The sequence below is a fragment of the Hakea prostrata genome, chromosome 1, assembly GCF_041222555.1.
Source record: "Hakea prostrata isolate BN-2017 chromosome 1, UWA_Hpros_2, whole genome shotgun sequence".
NCBI classification, from domain to species: domain Eukaryota; kingdom Viridiplantae; phylum Streptophyta; class Magnoliopsida; order Proteales; family Proteaceae; genus Hakea; species Hakea prostrata.
The window spans coordinates 22,447,154-22,466,587 of NC_142600.1; the positions used below are offsets into that span (position 1 = coordinate 22,447,154).

Consider the following 19,434-nt stretch of genomic DNA (forward strand, 5'->3'; position numbering starts at 1 on the left):
ACAGGGTATAATGGCCAATCAAACTAGAAGTTTGCTAGATGATCACTTGTTAACTTGCGTGTGGTTAAGGTTGATATTTTCTTTCCACCCTTAATCTATAGGGTGTTGATTTTGAACCGAAACTAATAATGGAACTAGAACCATTGCATTAAGAACCAAGATTGATCGATTGATTGGTTTATCACTACAAGAAAAAGCACTTACGGCGGCGTTTCGAAAACGCCGCCATAAGCCAAAAAACGCCGCTATAAACATTTCCCGGCGGTTTGAAAACGCCGCAACAAACGCAGGCAAAAGCACTGCCGTAAAGTTATAGCGGCGTTAAATTGAAGCGCCGGTGATGGGTACTTACGACGGCACTTTTAACGGCGTTTCATAGAAACGCCGTCAAAAGTACCTTTTGCGGCGTTTTCTAAAACGCCGTTAAATATGTGTAGAAACGCCGTGAAAAGTTATTTTAATGGCGGCGGTTTTGAGAAACGCCGGCATATAATACATTATGCCGGCGTTTTTACGCCGGTATATAATACTTATGCCGGCGTTTAGAAAACGCCGGGATAGGTTTTTTTAAATAAAAAAAAATTCCAAAAAGCCAAATTCAATTCCATCAAAATCTAAATTCAATTTACAAATGAATATCCAATTCCATCAATCCAAATTCAAGTTTACAAATGAAGTCCAATATTTAAAGGAATGCTCTACTTTACAATCTTCATTTTTATACTAATGGAGTACTGGAGGAGATATTATGATCTGTCATCTACCTACATCTGCAGCGAATCCCAAAGCAGAGACCAAGCTGGAAGGTGCTTGTAGCATCACTGATGTAGGAACAGCAGCAGAAACTCTTTGTTTCAATTAATGGATCAAGCTTTCAAGAGTCCTCACAGCACTTGCACCAACACACTTTGTGGAATTACTTTTTCACTACATGATACAATCCAGTTAATCTGTCAAAAAGAGAAGACATGAGCTAAACATGACTCAGCTCCTTAAATTAAGAGTAATAAAGAGGATCACATGATTAAGGAAGCAAATTATAACAAGATATATGGCTAGAATTTACAGCAGAACAAAATCCATTACATGTAATGTAGTAGCTAGGAATAAGAGTATAACTTATCAGGCACACTAAGATGTTAATTAAGAGAAATAAAAAAACAGCAGCATTCCAAAAATGAAGCTCTTGTGAAAATCAAACCCTTATCAGAAAAATCCTTCTCCAGAATTCCCTGAAGCACCTTTCAAGAGATTAAATTTTGAGATTTTTTTTTCTCAACTTTATTTATTCTCACCAAGGGGTCATATATCTTATGGTACTTTAGCCATCTTGCTTCACAGTTAACTAACCTATTTTTCACTTCTGAAATTGAAGATCCTCACTTAGTATCTCATGCTTCTAATTAAACAAAAAGATACCATGATAAGCTACCTCTCTCACACGCATGAAATCCACTATCATGTGAATGCCAGAATAACCACCAAGTATCTAGCAGAATTATACCTGGTGTCTCTCTGTACTAAATGCATGGAATTCAAGACTAAGTACTTCAGACATGCCTAAAGATTCTCACAAGTCAACTAGATTCCAAAAATATTCCACTTTCATGAAGATAAACATTTCCCTTTTTGTTTTATCATATCCTTGGTCTAGATTTTCTATGGTTAGTTTTCTTGTTTCATCATCTGACAGCAAAACCTCATATATTGCATGGTCCATTTGTAGGCAGTTCAATATTTAAAATATCCAGGAAAAGAATGACGCATTCTCAGAATGTAGTTTGGGATAATTAACATTGACTATGATACATTGGATAACTTCATCCAATGATTGCACTTCTCTACCTAATAGCTAAAGATTTGGTCAAATAGTTCAACAAAAGGGGATAAGGAACTTGCTCAAAGCAAAACTTGATCATTCAACAAATCATTTGGGAGCCTCTACAGGCTGTTGCACAGAAATAGACAGCAGGGGATGAATCAAAAACAAAAAAGGAAACACAATAGCAGTCTCTTATTTGTCTGAGACATGCTTTGAAAGTATTAAACTGAATTTAGAGACCAACTGAAATAGAAAGTCTGCTCGTCCTTCCCCAAGTGACCAAGTTCAATCTTCATTGAAGACTCCAAGTTGCTAGAATTTCTGCAAGTTCAGACATCTTTGACTTTAATTTTCTGCTCTTTAATCAACAGTAAGTTGAATCATCTCCAACCCCTCATCTTCTTCTTCTAATACTCTACAGCCCCAGGCCCCCAACCTTTGGGCACATATATGTCATGTACACATGCATAAGCTGTAGGCTGTGCTTGTGGAATGTCTCCTAGTTAGATGCATGGTTAGTTTAATTGTCCTTGGTTACATCGTGATTCGTTGTTAGGTCCAAGTTAGTGTTTCCTATTGTGAAGGATTGGAAGCTTCTACCTTGCCTTTAGTTTCTACACAAACTTAAAATATTAAAATATTAAAATATTAGGTCATGATCTGCAAACAAGAAAAAATAAATAGAATGGATCGCATCTAGCAAGCCCTGCTTCGTTCTAAAGGAAGATAAAACTATGGATAAGATGACTTACCTTAGAAAGAATAGAACAACTAAAATTTGAGAATCTTAAGGTTTATTTTCCTTGATCATGAATGAATGAGAAGACCTCAGCTGTTTCTCAATAGCTCTGTAGCCATTTAACTCCATTTAGTGAGACAAACCTTTCCTCATTTAGTGATGCCCCATCAATATAATCTATACCCAGATTAATGCTGCTTGAATATATTAATCTCTTACAGAATTAAATCAAAACATACTTAAAATGAGAGAAAAGATTATCATAATTAGCTCTTAAAAACAAATTAAAAGGTTAGATTAGACCACATGAAGATTCAACTAACCTGCATGTACATGGGGATGACCACCAACATTTTGCTCCAAATCCATTGTTTGTTGTTAAGTGAGTTGAACTCAGGCAACATAAGAGATGATTTCCACTGCTTTCCTCTTTTTCATCTTCCATTGCATCAGAAACAGAGCCAAATCTTTAACAACTCAAGAAATCTATTGTAGGCAACTGTTTTCCTCTTCCTAGATACTACCATTCAAGAATCAACTCCAAATTAAAAGCACATACACTACCAGTTGTTCTTATGCATTCTACCAAAAAAGCAAATAAGTTCTCATACTCACAGCTGTGCACCGAAGGTTAGGAGAGTACTGCAGAAGTCTTGATACAAGATCAACTGCTTCTGGTGGCATGCGTTTGTGAAAAATCTGGCAGAAGCCAACAAAAAAAAGCACATTTGATATAAATTACGTTGTGAAAAAGAATGAAATGCAACAATGCATTTTCCATGTGAAACATAAATTCCTCATACCTTGTGCCATGGGTGAGCTTTAATCTGGGGGAACTTAAAACTCTGTGTAGTTCGGGTTCATGCACTTGATTTCTTCTCTGGTTGGGGTACCCAGAACCTGGGACGTCATAAAGAACAGGAATAATAAGAAAGAGGCCCACCTAGACATAAGACACTCTTTGAGGACACAACTGGTTACTGGGCTACTGAATCATGGTCACAAATTTTATCCTGACTCAGTGTGATTTCACAAGGAATGTTACAATCACACTTCACATTAAAACCAAAATCATTTAGCGACTTCAGTTGAAATTGGATGAAACAAATACAATCATACAAAATTACAAAACTTTCAGTCGACATAACCAGAATAGTTCAGCTTTGGGCATGATTGGTTAAATTACAGGCAGGAATCCAATCATGACTCTGGAGTAACACATGAAATATGTTCCTTCTATAGATTTGGTGATGTAGCATGTGATAAATCCCGAATGAATGCCAAACAGCATAGCTGCTTGAACATTTGGAATCATGTGTATTAGTGGAAACCACTGAACAATGAAATAATCACCACCATCACCTAAAAAGAATGGTGGTTAAAATCTTGAATTCATCAGGGATGTACAAAGCACATGCAGACAAACAACTTACCCCCCCCCCCCCCAAAAAAAAATAGCAGAATTGGGAAGAAAAACCAACGTATAAAATACAAGTAACATCAATTGAAGAGTAAAATACTAAAACATTATAATCACCTTGATGATTTCAACAAGCTGGTCTACTCCACTCTCACCTGGAAAGAGAGGCTGATAAACACAGACAGCATACATTTTAGTACAATAATAAGGTTAAGAAAGAAAGAGAAGTAAAAAAGGGGACTTTGTAAGGATAAAAGAAATGCCAACCTGTCCGAGCAGTAACTCAGCCAAAACACAACCAGCAGACCAAATATCAATGGCTGTTGTATACTCAGTTGCCCGAAAAATAAGCTCAGGGGCTCTGTAGTATCTAGAGCAGATGTAAGAAATGTTTGGCTCCCCTTTCACTTGTCAAAGGTCAAAGAAAAACACATTAGGGTACAGAGACAGGAAGAAAGTTAAGTATGATCCATGGTGCAAAAACATACCAAGACTTTAGCGCTTCCAAAGTCGCATAGTTTTAGCCGATGGGTATGTGGGTTCACCTGGTAAATAAATGAAGAAGATTATAATTTTTTTCCACCCAAAATGACTGTCGAAGTCTCAGTCAGAGAAACAAAATGCATTTAAATGACCAAAGAATCAAGGGTATGCCTATTGTCAGAGAAAGGACAAAAGAGATTTAATCTTCATATTTAGACAAATCCAACAGAGCAAAGGATCTGATATGCATAAAATTCAGGTCAAAGGTTTATATACCAATGATAGAAATAGATACCAGAATACTTAGACAAATCATTGGTTGAATGTTAAGCTTCCAGGGTTTCAACTGAGAATAGTAAACCCAAAACAGAACTGCAGGCCCGGAATAGGAGGCTATTGATAACCAAAAATAGGCGAGACTAACCCAACAGGATAATCAAAAAGCATCAAACAGGGTCGATGAAATACAAGAAACTCGGAACAAATGACTAGTTATATGCCAAAAAATAGTTTCTTCTTACTGCTGGTTGGATCTCTAGAATCGGGAACCAAACTCTAATAAAACCTTAGATTAGATAGTGTTCAAAGGAATAACAAACAAACAGCATGACTGATATATAGCAGTAGCAACCGAGGATCAAATATCACCAAATAGATATCACAAACTTCTCCAAAACTCTCTCTTTTCTTTCTTTTTCTTTGATTCTTTTTACCACTCTATAGTCTATATTCATCTCATTCTTTCTTTTCTGCTTAATATTGATGTGGAATACAAGATAGCATTCCTATTTATAATGTAAATCAAACATAGAATGTAACCTTATTAACTACCAACTAATGACAATCCCATAGAAGTGAGGTGAAAGAATACCACTCAAGTAGAACAGCTGCAATAAAAATTTGCCATAGGGCTGTGTTGGTACTGAATTTTTGGAAAATAATTTATGATGCATCATTACCTCAGTACAAGGTTGACAGACATTCCACCTTAAATCTTTTTCTAAAACTTATTCCCCCACTCCCATTTAAAAGGTAAAGCTAAATACATATAGACCATAAGTATTGCAGATGAAAGGCGACGATAAACACGGAATAGAATGTTCAACCAAAGAAAAAGAATAGAAGAATGGCAAGAAATATTAAAGAAAAAAAAGTTTAAACAGGCCAATTGCATACCTTCCAAAATACAACTTCTTAATAATGAATGCACTTAACAATCCAGCCTGCAAGGCAACAATAATGTAAATGGAGGTTCTAAAAGGATGAGATAAGCTGCCAAGAAAGCTGTAACGACTGAGAAGAGAAGTGAAGCATCCATTTGATGGGTTCTGAATCGGAACAGATGATCGGTGACTGAGTTGCAGAGGAGATGGGACACTGGAGAAGGAGACCCAAACTGAGAGAATATATAGTGATTCAGAGTGGATCTATTACTGTAGGAAGGGTTGTTAGGAAAATAATTAAACATGCGATGAGAGTAGCTGTTTGGTGGATAAGAAGTAAGAAACTTTTCATGAGAAGACACGAAACCGCTACAAATGAAATTGTGGTGATGTTCCTTCTGTTTTCTTGATGGTTGGTAGATTAAGAAAGAAACTGTGTGTGTGCGCTTTTGGTACAGTGGTGAATGAAGGAAACGAGGGAAAGGGTGGTTAGAAACTGTTCACCCACATGAGAAAACTGCGATTTAATTGGGTTCCGCAGAATGAGAATGAAGAATTCTGGGAATTTCCAACATGGAGAAGTTAACTTGGTAAGTGAAGCTTTCTAGAAACAAGGAAGAGAAGGGCTATGTTGCCTTGTTCGTCGGTGCTCGATCCATTCAATTTTTAGGTGCATTTTCAGATGAAAAGTATACAAGTTGAGGATAATCAGATAATTCTCAAATAGGGACCGAGGTAAGATAATAAGAATGAATAACAAACAAAACAGCGATGACTGATTCTTAAAACTTCACATACCTGCAGGGTGAAAACAGAATCGGTTGCAGAAAATATTGCTCCAATTGCTAGAGACAATGAAAAGAATTAGAGGTGATATAACAAGCAGGTTTACAGCATTCATCAAACAAAACCAAAAACAAAAAAAACCTGCGAGCGTGAGCGAGAGCCCCACAAGAAAACTAATTGAAGCATAAAAGAAATTCATCGCCATTTTTTATCTATAACCCCACCAGAAAAACCCAAAATCCCAATGATTAGAAGGTAGAGCACAGACCTACCAAAAAAACCCAAAGCTTAGAAAGGAGAAATTTACCGGCAAATGAGAGCAGTGCTTGAAGTCCGACTGCAGTGCTGCAAAGTAGATTATCTACTGCAGATACAGCGACCGCAAAGGGGTCTGGAGAGATAGCGCGACCGAGAGAGACCTGCGAGCGTGAGCAACCAGAGGCAGCAAGAGAAATCGTGAGCGAGAGACAGACAGAGTTGGAGGCAATGAACGGGAGAGAGCTAGAGAGCTGAGGCAAAAAGCGAGAGCGAGAGAGCTGGAGGTAGAGAGAGATGGAGGCAGCGAACCAGAGGAACAGAGTGAGAGAGCGTGAGTGAGGCGGAGATAGAGAGCGATCGAGAGAGAATGAATGGGTTTATTCGACTCCCCGTCTTCAAAAGTGAAAAACAGGCGGGTGAGTGAAAAATAGGCGGGGAGTGAATTAGGGCAACCACGGCGTTTTCGTAAAACGCCGTGATAAACGGAGTGAGAAGTGGAGTGAGATGGCCATACAACGGCGTTTTTTACAAACGCCGTTAAAAAAATTAGAGGGTTGGAATGTGATGGCCATACGAAGTGCAGTGGGCATACGACGGCGTTTATGAGAAACACCGTTATAAAGACACATACAACGGCGTTTCTTATAAACGCCGCTGTAAAGAAGTGGAGAATTGGAGTGAGATGGCCATACAACGGCGTTTTTTACAAACGCCGTTAAAAAGATTAGAGGGTTGGAATGGGATGGCCATACGAAGTGCAGTGGGCATACGACGGCGTTTATGAGAAACGCCGTCATAAAGACACATACAACGGCGTTTCTTATAAACGCCGCTGTAAAGAAGCGGAGAAGTGGAGTCAGATGGCCATACAACGGCGTTTTTTACAAACGCCGTTAAAAAGATTAGAGGGTTGGAATGGGATGGCCATACGAAGTGCAGTGGGCATACGACGGCGTTTATGAGAAACGCCGTTATAAAGACACATACAATGGCGTTTCTTGTAAACGCCGCTGTAAAGAAGCGGAGAAGTGGAGTGAGATGGCCATACAACGGCGTTTTTTACAAACGCCGTTAAAAAGATTAGAGGGTTGGAATGGGATGGCCATAGGAAGTGAGTGACTTACGACGGCGTTTTTTAAAAACGCCGTTATAAAGACACATACGATGGCGTTTTTGGCAAACGCCGTTAAAAATATACATACAACGGCGTTTTTTGTTAAACGCCGCTATAAGTTAACATACAACGGCGTTTTTCAAAAACGCCGCTATAGTCTTACTCGAAGTGCCGCCGTAAGTCCGTTTTCTTGTAGTGATATGCTAAATCCAAAGAAACTTGTACTCTTTCTCAAATATCTATAGCCAACTACTCTTAGATTCAAAATTGAACATTTAACCTCGTACGACTTGACCCTATGTGCCTAGAATGATCAACATCAGGTTCAAATTTCAGCTAGAATATTTAACTTCATATTCGTAATTTTGGAAATTAATCATATCCAATGCGACCTTCTTACAGCCTTAATTATAACGTTCACTCATTTGGGGAAGTCCTACACAACGATGGGTCTAGATCTTTTATCTATAGGAGTAAAGGATTGTGAATCTGCTCTGTTACACCCTTCCACCATAGATTTAGGAAGATAGTTTAAATCTAAATACTGACAAAGTAGACTAGAGATGTACCTCCCTCTTAAATATGTAGTGAAGGGGTGTCAAAGGAGCACAATCCTCAACAACGGCAGGCTATTAGAAAAATGCTATACAAAGGTGCTTCATCAACCCTCCTATTGTCTAACAAAGGAGTTGAAAATTTTAATTTTAATTATTTAAAAAAAAAATTTTTGGTGGGGAATTCCCCCTTTTAATCACAAAAGGAAAGGGGGGGGGGCGGGAAGGGGGGGGAATATCTTGATTGCGCACGAAATTCTCACAAAAATTCATCGACACCGCAATAGAAAAACTGGACTCATGGCGGTTAAGTTGGATATGAGCAAGGCTTATGATCGGCTGGAGTGGAGTTTTCTTCAGAAAGCTCTTGTTGCCTATGGATTTCCAGCTCAGTGGATTGATTGGATTATGTTTTGTGTTAAAACAGTGAATTATTCTCTACTCGTCAATGGTTCCATAGCTGATTGTGTTACCCCTTCACGAGGCCTTCGACAGGGAGATCCTTTATCGCCATATCTTTTCATTCTTTGTGCGGAGTTATTATCTTCTCATTTGGAGCTAGGAGTTCATCAACGGAAACTGAAGGGTATTTCATTATCTCAGGGCGGGGAGAAGATATCGCACCTTGCTTTTGCTGATGATCTAATTCTGTTTGGTCAAGCAACTAAGTCAGAAGCTCGTGCTTTTGCCCAGATTATACAGCGCTATTGTTCCGCATCCGGCCAAGAGCTTAATGTACAAAAAACACGGGCACATTATAGCCGCAGTACCACTGCGAGTATGAAACGTGCATTATCCACTCATTTTCACATCACTCCCACTTCTGAGATGGATATTTATTTGGGAATTCCTCTCTTAACCGGAAAATTGAAAAAGAAGCACTGTCTAACGCTCCTTGACCGGGTAAATAAACGCTTACAAGGATGGAAAGCTAAGCTACTCTCAGCACCAGGTAAACTTGTTCTTATACAGTCTACTTTAGCAGCTATGCCTACACACTTTATGTCTTGTTTTAAGATGCCGGCTAGCTCTTTAGTGCGTATGGAACAAGCAATGAGATCGTTCTTTTGGTCAACTGGGGATAAACAACATGTACATACTGTGGATTGGAACACTATGTGTGCTTCAAAATCTGCCGGCGGTTTAAACATCCGCAATCTTCAAAATTTCAACCTAGCTCTTCTGTCTCGGAAGGCATGGGAATTACTCCAGAATCCATCTTCTCTGTGGGGTCGACTGATGCTACAAAAATATTGCAAACACTCTTCATTTCTTGAAGTTAACCCTCAAGTCACGGATTCCTGGGGCTGGAAATCTATACTAATGGGACGTGATCTGATGAAAAAGGGTTTGTTCATGCAAGTGGGTAATGGAGAACGTATTCACCCTTGGCAGGCAAATTGGATCCCAGATACTTTGATGGATCAGGGTTGTTACCCGTTAGCATGGAAAGGTCCAGTTAAGGTAGCTGAGCTGATAAATACCAATTCTCGCTCATGGAATCGTACTCTCTTACAGGAATGGTGGCCGAGTGAAGTGGTGGAGAAAATACTATCAATACAAATTCCTCTTTTTCATATGGAGGACCGCATCATTTGGAGCTGGACTTCATCGGGGAAATTTACAGTGAAATCCGCCTACAACATAGCGTGTGCTCAGCAGAAAAATCACAATTTTAGGCAGATTAACACATGGAGCCTCCTTTGGAAATTATCACTTCCACCAAGGGCCCTACATTTTCTATGGAAACTCCTTCATCAAAAGCTTCCAACCGCTGATCTTCTTGCTGCGCGTGGTTGTAATATCCCAATTGCATGTCTTTTCTGTGGTAATATGGAGGCATCGCCGGATCACATCTTTCTACAATGCCGCTATGCTTCTGCAATATGGCATGATCTTCATTTCTCGGCCCTGCTTGGAGCTTCTTCCATTAAAGATGTGGTGGAACAGTCTGTAGCTCTAGCTCTAAGGAAAGAAGGCGCAGACATATTTCTTAGCTCTCTTCTTGCATTATGGCTTCTTTGGAAGTCTTATGTGAGTCAAATCTCCTCGCCTAATTCTCTTCAACCAGCACAGCTAGCTTTCCAGATTTGGAAAGGCTTACAATTTTACATTTCTCCTGAGCCTCGAGTTCCTAAGCCATCTCCAACTTACGGAGTTATAAAATGGATAGCACCTCCTCCTCATTGTATCAAGCTCAATGTCGATGGCTCATATTATAAGGAACAACAACAAGCAGGATATGGGGGCATTGCCAGGAACCATTTGGGAGAAATGTTATTTGCCTTTGGACAGGGTTCTAAATCACAAGATATTCTAACTTTGGAAGCACTGGCGATGAGAAGGGCAATGACATGGGCACAAGATTTCCAAGTGACCCGAATAATGATGGAGAGTGATAATCAAGCTTTGATAGCTATCATTCAAAAATTTCCCCATGACGTGCCTTGGAAACTTTATCCAATTATCAAAGACATCACCATACTGGCAGCGTCATTTGCATCCATTTCATTCACTCATGTCCCAAGGGAAGCCAACTTTGTTGCTGATGTGTTGGCTAAGGAAGGAGCCTTATCCCAGGATGCTTTTCTACATGTTCACACCCCCCCTACTTCTATTAGGTTATTTATGTTATTTGATGTTTTATCTGTAGGTTGTAATCGTGGTTTTTCTTTTTAATAAAATGTTTTTTCCTACCAAAAAAAAAAAGCAAAAGGGGGGGGGGGGGGGGGGGGGGGAAAGAACCAAACCCCCCCAAAAAAAAAAAAAAAAAAAAAAAAAAAAAAACCCACCCCCCCCCCCCCCGAAAAAAAAAAAAAAAAAAAAAAAAAAAAAAAAAAAAAAAAAAAAAAAAAAAAAAAAAAAAAAAACAACCACACCCACACACAAAAAACCCCCCCAAAAAAAAAAAAAAATAAAAAAAAAAAAACACAAAAAAACCCAAAAAAAAAAAAAAAAAAAAAAAAAAAAAAAAAAAAAAAAAAAAAAAAAAAAAAAAAAAAAAAAAAAAAAAAAAAAAAAAAAAAAAAAAAAAAAAAAAAAAAAAAAAAAAAAAAAAAAAAAAACCCCCCCAACACCAAAAACCCAAAAGAAAAAAAAAAAAGAGAAAAAAAAAAAAAAAAAAAAAAAAAAAAAAAAAAAAGTCACCCAGACCTTCCTTCCATGATGGTATGGTATACAACCACAATTATAATTAAGCTTGTCTTTACCAAGCTTAGGGTTAAATTATTCCTGAAAATTTTCCTTCTATAAATGCAAAAATAGTCCTAAACATGGATTTATTAGAAAATTAGGATGACTTCACCCGCCGCGTCTACCCAGTAGGCATGGATTTATCACCACAAGGCCAAATCTCTACTCAAAAAGTTTTTGTTCTTGCATGCATCACCTTACGTGTGAAAGCTAGCAATGGGTGCATGGCATGTCTTGGCTTGGGGTGTACGTGGCAGGTCGATAGAGGGTTCACTTCCATTATAAAAGGGCGAGCTTAGTTTTCCAGTTGTTGCATCAGCTAGATCGAGTAAGCAGTGTGCAGATCACAACTAGAGATGTGTCTTCTCAATCATCTTGTGTTTCTCTTATTGGGAGTACTGGTAGCTCTCACTGCTAGCACTTCAGCCGATTATGAGCCTTCTTCGTCATATGGAAAACCATTTTCACCGTATCCTCTTCCACTGAGAACGCCGCCACCACCAGAGTACAAGACCCCACGCGCTCCTATTAATAAGAAGTCTCCTCCGGTGGAGAACCCACCACCAGTGGAATGCAGACCACCCACTCCAATCTATAGGTCTCCTCCAGTACCGGAACAAAAACCAGCCACTCCCGTCTACAATCCTCCTCCAATGGAACAGAAACCACCCACTCCCTTCTACAATCCTCCTCCAGTCGAATACAAACCACCCACTCCAATCTATGCGCCTCCTCCGATGGAACAGAATCCACCCACTCCTGGCAACAATCCTTCTCCAGTCGAACACAAACCACCATCTCCAGTCTATAGCCCTCCTCCAGTGGAACACGAACCACCCACTCCAGTCTACAGTCCTCCTCCCACCAAACCACCCACTCCAGTCTATAAGCCTCCACCAGTAGAACACAAACCATCCACTCCCATGTACAATCCTCCTCCTGTCGAAAGCAAACCACCCACTCCAGTCCATATTCCTCCTCCAGTGGAGAATCCAGCACCTGAATATCAGCCAGCTCCTCCATATGGCTATTAACCTGGTTACCCTTCCTCGCCCCACCGAGCCTAATTCAGTGATGCTCAGTAGAAGCTATATAAATAAGACATGCTGCAATTGGGACAGGTTGCCTATTTTATCGCTTATCTGTATGTATGAGCCTGTAAAGCACAACATTATGTGCGTAATTAATTTCCATGTAACTCAGCCACTTATATATTAAATTGCTCATTTCTAATGTTCTTATGTGCCTACATTTGATCCATTTTGCTCTCTCATCTTTGTCCTAATTTTAATGCAATCTGGTGAGGGGTAGAGAAAGAGTGAAATGTGTTTGTGTAGGTTGATTGAGTTCGGGAACATACGAAACAAATGGCATTGGCTGTATCCAAATCCAGATTTGAACACTATAGAGAAGAAGAAGATGTCCACAGAGATGGGATCATTGTTTTAGTTTACAGTATTGGTTGTTGCTGATACCAAGGGTCTTAAAACATGGAACGTGCCACAGAGGAATCATCTGTTGATCCATTCTAATGTGGGAAGCAAAATATTGGGAACATAGATGAATCTAATTGATTATTATCAACCAGATCTTGATCCCAATCGTCCAACTCAATGGTCAGCTGTCTGACGTGGAAAACATGTATCCTTTGCTTGTGGCTTGGGGGTAGTATGCTGTACTATTAGGGTCGAACCACACTGGCGTATAGTCCTAATCGGCCAGAACTAAACCTTAATATGGGTTATGTTTGGGCTGGGGAGGTAGAGCCAGCACCGACCGAACTGCAACCTGCAGTTATAATCTATTTTACAGCATGTTTTATAGTTTTACATTAAATATTGTTTGAATCGTCATATTATCACAAGGTAGTTGGTATAGAAAATCAGAAAAATGGAGCATATATTCAAATATCAAATTCTCATTCTACTACTTGTAAGGGACAATCAGAAGGATTAAACATGAATGTCTAATTGAATATATTAAGTTTGTTTAAATTGAGTAAATATTAATCCAGTCCAGAGGTATTTCGTTTGCTAAACTAAATACCAACCCAAAAAAAGAAGATGGATTTCATATAACGGGAAAAAAAATCTACATTCTCATAGAACAAGAATCCAATTTCAAGACAATCAATCATAGCACAAGATGAAATTTAAAAAGGTTTTTGGCTTGAGGATTTGTTTTTGGAGGACCATTTGATGGAGCATGAGTCATGAACTTTTAGTCTCTATGTTACTACTTACGTGATAAAATTTAAAAGGGCTTTTGGTTGAAGATTTGTTTCTAGAAGACCATCAGGTGGAGCCTAAGGAATCAGTCTTTTGGTTTGAATTGTTTCTGGAGGAACATCAGGTGGAGCCTAAGGAATCAACTTGTGGTCTCTATATTACTACTTACATGATGGAGCTTGTAGTCTCTATGTTCTTGATTTCTATATTAGGTGGGTCAGTTTTCTACAATGTGGAATGACTTTTAATTAGTTTTAATGGAAATTGACTTTTAACTATTTCTTTTTGTTATTTTTTTTGCATACCATAAATCATTAGCCTAAATCATTAGTCAATCTGAGTTTAAATTGTTAGTCAGCCTGAACCCAAGCCGCACCAAACCGAGTTCAAAAATCTTATCTTTGAAGAGAGAGAGAGAGAGAGAGAGAGAGAGAGAGAGAGAGAGAGAGATTTCCGATAGGAATGGTGAGGGCGGTGGTCGCTGGCAGGGGAGGGTTGGGGTGGTTTCCGGTGATGGTGGTTTGTTAAGGTTTAGCGTAGGTAAAAGATGAAAAATATGAACATTTCATTCCTAACTTACCAGAATCTTGGATGGAAAATGATGAGTGTGCAACTTGTAATTTTGAGAGTGTGCAATTTGTAATTTAAGACACTAAAACGTGCAACCTAAAGTTTAAACCCCACTAAAGCGTGCTATAGTTTACTCAACATTTTTTTTTCCGGTAAACAAACAAGCTTAAACATGGATTAATTAGAAAGTGATAAGCTTCTTCAATGGGTTCCACCCTTTCATCATACGCAAGTACCCAAAACGAGAAGCTAGATGACCTCAAAGACCACATGGGTCCGATCTTGCAAAGTTCCCACCCAATGGGCCGAAATTTTTTGAGCCACTAAATGGGCAGCATGAAAACAAAAGATGCATGGCTTTTCTTTTTACAGTTTTGATGGAGGGGTACTCTTTGATAAAGCCCATGGACTCAGACAGCTGGACTTCTTTCACTCGGTTGTATCCATAAGATTCAGATCAGGTTTCCTCAGAATACCAGCAAAGGAATTCTAAATCCAAATAGATGTTTTTGTATATGAGCGTATAACTTTTGTTTTATTTTTATTACCCCAAAAAAAAAAAAAAAACCCTTCTGTCTTATTGCTGAATTTCTGATAAATACAAATCATAATAAATCAAAGCACAAAATTACATATAGACCCGTATTTACAATTAATTACAAGTACTAACTATCCTTGAAAAAAAAATTAATTACGAATGCTCTTTTACTGTTTCAGGAGAGCTGTCCATTTATAGCTTTCAATTTTTAATAGTAGGAGTGTTTGTAATTGATTGCAAACACATGGTGTCTATATGTAATTTTGCCCTAAATCAAAACCTATAAATAGCCTAGTGGTTATTTGATATTTTGAAAATAAATCAACAAATTTGTTTTGAATATGATACTTTGACCACATCTAGAAATATTTTTCCTTGGATCATTATTAAATCAGTCATGATGGGATCCACAGGCCTCTACATAAGAGGCTGCCACCACTGTGCTAAAAATACATCCACACCCAAAAACATTTTGAGTTAAATAGTTATATTTTCAAATCATTTCAATGAGGGGGGAAAAAAATTCATTTACTGTGCATAGCAATGCACTTTTATACCAAATAAAAGGCTTAATTTTAAATTGATAAAGTCCTCGATAGTTTTTTAGTTTTTTGTTTTCTCAACACTTATTTGGCATATAAGTGCACTGCTGTGCACAATAGATAATTTTTTTCCTTTTAATGAGACCGTTTATAATGGACAATGACAATACTTATACAATATCGTTGGCTTTAACATGATAGTCTAAAAGTCAATAGAAATGTGATTGTTGTTTTAAATAACATTTTTACATCATTGAAAAATGCAATCTCTCAATTATAGGTTACTCAAACACATTTGCTTTTAAATTAATTTGTATTATGAGCCTAACTCATCTGATTTTTATTGGTTAAACAACAAGAATTGAAAAAGCAAATTCTTAGTCTGAAAATTTCATATTCTTATGTATTACTAGTGTCTCCATATGCTTTGAAAGTAGTATATTACAAAGAGCAACTTACTGTTACTTTCGTAAAAATATCTTGTGAAACTATGGATTTTATATGTTAATAAAAAAAAAAGAATGACAACAAAGAACATGGATTTTCTTATTTCATAAATATAATATACGTACATCATACACTAGAGCTATGTTTCAAGATCATGTCCTATAGTTGAATAGGAAATTGAAACTAAAAATTGTTGCAAGAAGAGAGGTGTTGCTAAAAATTTAATACTTGAGGTGCAAGTTGGTCATGAATATATATATATATATATATATATATATTTTTTTTGACATGAGGAATTTAAATCAATACAAAACACTTTATTGGCTTAATTTGGTTTTCCTTTTCTTCAATTCCATTCTGAAAGTCAATAATTTTAATTGGAGAGAGGGTTAGGTATAAGTCATCAAACTTGGTTAGTTAAATATATTTATACATTTTACCAAAATAAATAAATTATACATTAAAGTTTTTTAGTAGACAAAATCTTTATAGAAAATTATGAAAGAGGAGGAATAATTATGACGCAAGTTAGTCAGTTGCTATCATTTACAGCAAGCCATTAAAAAAAAAAAGAAAAAGGAATTATGTTGGAATATATTTGATTTTGTGGTAAATGGGAAAACTTATTTCGAAAATAAAAAGAATCCTTTATAGGCTTTAAACTTGGAGACATCTTTAAAAATAGAATTTATACTCAAAAGTCTATAAATCCATGAGCCGTCTTAGCTCAGCTGGTAGAGCGCACGGCTTTTAACCGTGTGGTCGTGGGTTCGATTCCCACAGACGGCGTGAGTTGTTTTTTTCGATTTGAAAAAAAAATTAGAGAATTATTATGTGAATCTTAATCACTTGAAGTGATAAGAATTATAAATAGAAAGGAACATTTGAATTTGAGGATTTTCAAAGGGGAAACAAACTGAGAAATATAGAGGTTTTTTTTTTCCTTGGTTTTTGTCCTTTTTGGTAGTTTTTAATTTGTTAAAAGATCATGAAAGAGAGAAAGAATTTGGACTCTGGAGCAAGAGATGGGAAACTAGTTTCGGTAAGTTGAGAAAAACTAGGGGATAGAGCTCCATCTATTTTTCGTATAAATTTGAATAAATGTATGAAATTATGAAAAAATACATTTTTATTCTTAATTTTATACACATGCTAATTAAAGTATCTCTGATCAACAGAATTGAACTCTTTATCTAAAGAGCTCTCCACCTTATCATAAATTTTGTATTATTTTACATAGAAATATGACCAATAAATCATATCAAATACTTCTATTTATGTTTATATATATATATATATATCCTGTAATTATAAATTTAAACTATACCAAAGAAAGCCTAATAAAATTTTAAAAATACATCTTATCCAGAGACAAACAGCTAAGTTGTTTACACTGTATTATCACTTTTTTTCGATACTTCTTAGGTACATTTTGAAAAATCAAATACCCCTTTTTCTCCCATAGAATTCTAATTGTACTGTAATCCTCTCCTTTCCTCCTTTCTTTCTAGTCTTTTCAATAAATAATTCAATCAAAACCACGATTTCTTGTGGCCTCTCTTTCGCTACATCTAAAAGCTGATGGAATTTTAAAATTGTGGGGTTCAAATTCTAAACACACCCTTTAATTGTGATTAGATAGGTGCATCAAATCCTCCATCACCCACAATATCAATCATAATAAGCATATAATATGTTCACCAAAAAGAAAATAAAAGCATATAATATAAAAATGTGATCTCTAACCTTTACAAAACCCCAAAAGAATTATATAAAACAAAAATGTAATAAGACAATAATAGTAAAATTACTGTTAAATTACTGCAGATTAGGATTAGAAATATCATTTTCATATCAAAAGTATGGGACCCACGAATCCATTCGGTGGATTAAGGGTGGTGGAAAGTAGAAACGATGTTAAGGCATGCATGTAATTCCAATATCCTTCCTTGAATTTGACTTGGTCTCTTCATTAACGCCTTAAAAAAAGAAAAGTAATTATTTTTTTTTAATCATAATTAGTTAATTAATAATTCACTCTCTAACCATATAATGGGTCAGATTCTCTAGAATTAGTCATCATGTTTCAAGTGAAAAGCAGATAATCTAAGTTCAATTAACCATGTGGAAGTTTGACCTAATTTTTTTTTTTCTTCTTTTCAATTTCAATTTCAATTTATCTGGTTAGGGTTAGGTGTTAACCTCAACTAAGCATCTAATAGATGACAAAGAGTGTCCAATCGAAGTGAGCCTCCATGGCTAGATAAGACAATTTTTTTTTTTGAAAACAATCCATATATCATACTCTAGTGAGGATTTTGACTCTTTGGGAATATTCTCGGGATCTTTTTCTTAATAAAATGTTGTTGTTTCATTCATTTAACAATAATAATGAGGTATGTGTGAGATCAAGAATTCGAATTGAATTTTTGAGTGTCAATGGCAAAATTTTATTTTATATATATAAAAAGTGTCAACGTGCACATAAACTGATTCAATGCTTGAACGAAAAAAAGAGCCCCAATGAAAATATTTGTTTTGATTATGGATAAAATTGAGCAATTTCGTCCTAAGGTTTTATGTATCGTAAACCTAACTAGGCATTTTTACTTTCTTCATTTTAATTTTAATCATGTGACTCTTATGAAGTTAAAAGCTAGTTTTTCAACAACTATTATTTACACTATGTGAAATTTTTATGTCAATTTAATAGAAGATGATTTCACAATAATAAGCTTATTATTAATTGTTAATATAGAGATTTGCTATGAGCAATTCAAGTTAATGTCTAAATGGATCTCAATGTGAGTATCACTTGTGTGATAACTTAATTTAACAACTTTTCCTTGTAGATGTTTGATGAAAAATGATAAAACTCTTAAAGGATTCGTACTTTGATCCACCATAGAATGTTAGAGGCCTGATGCATTTAGGTTTTCCACCCCCAAAATGAAGTCTACTAATGAGAAGATGACCAAATCGTCATGCAGTCGAAGGGATTCATAACATCCTTGAAAGAAGGAAGACAAATAAAGAGGAAATATGGCGGATTCAATTGTGGCCGTAACCGGCGTACTGGGTTATATCTCCTAAGAATGTGGAAAGAAGACTTCAACTATTTCATGAGCTCAACAAAGAAAGTCCTTTTCGAAAGACATAAGACATTGACACTTGCAATAATTCCCTGAACCATTATCTATAGGTAACATTTTGTATATAGTAGTCAAGGAACTTAGGCCCCAAAGACTCACTTCTCTACTAGCTTCTCGCTCTAGTCTTTCCCCCCTTACAAGTATAACTGTTCCCATACTAACTTAAGCATTGGAGGGTTCCTCTTGGAGCTTGCTCCTACTGTCTTCTATGTCCAAAAAATATTTATTACAAAAAATGTAAGCTTCAGTGTGCGGAGAAAAGAATCATTTACTTGAATTGGGTCTTTTCCCCTCGGCCTAACTAGCTCCATATATATATGCTAAGAAATACGTATATGTCTACTTATGGATCTAAGAAAACACAAACTCTTCTTCAAGTCACCCTAATGCATTTTCCCCTTCTTCTTGGTCACTACTTCAAGTATG

General features: G+C 36.7%; 1 long non-coding RNA gene and 1 other non-coding gene across 2 annotated transcripts; one reads left to right on the top strand and one right to left on the bottom strand.

Moving 5' to 3' along the window:
- Positions 1 to 3,155: 3,155 nt before the first annotated feature.
- LOC149028288 (uncharacterized) lies at positions 3,156 to 4,351 on the bottom strand. The gene is made up of 4 exons (XR_016172147.1): positions 4,249 to 4,351; positions 4,099 to 4,149; positions 3,365 to 3,461; positions 3,156 to 3,260 (listed from the first exon to the last, which is right to left on the bottom strand). It is a non-coding gene; the product is annotated as an uncharacterized LOC149028288 (long non-coding RNA).
- A 12,221-nt stretch (positions 4,352 to 16,572) lies between these two features.
- TRNAK-UUU (transfer RNA lysine (anticodon UUU)) lies at positions 16,573 to 16,645 on the top strand. The gene has a single exon. It is a non-coding gene; the product is annotated as a tRNA-Lys (tRNA).
- The last annotated feature ends 2,789 nt before the right edge of the window (positions 16,646 to 19,434 follow it).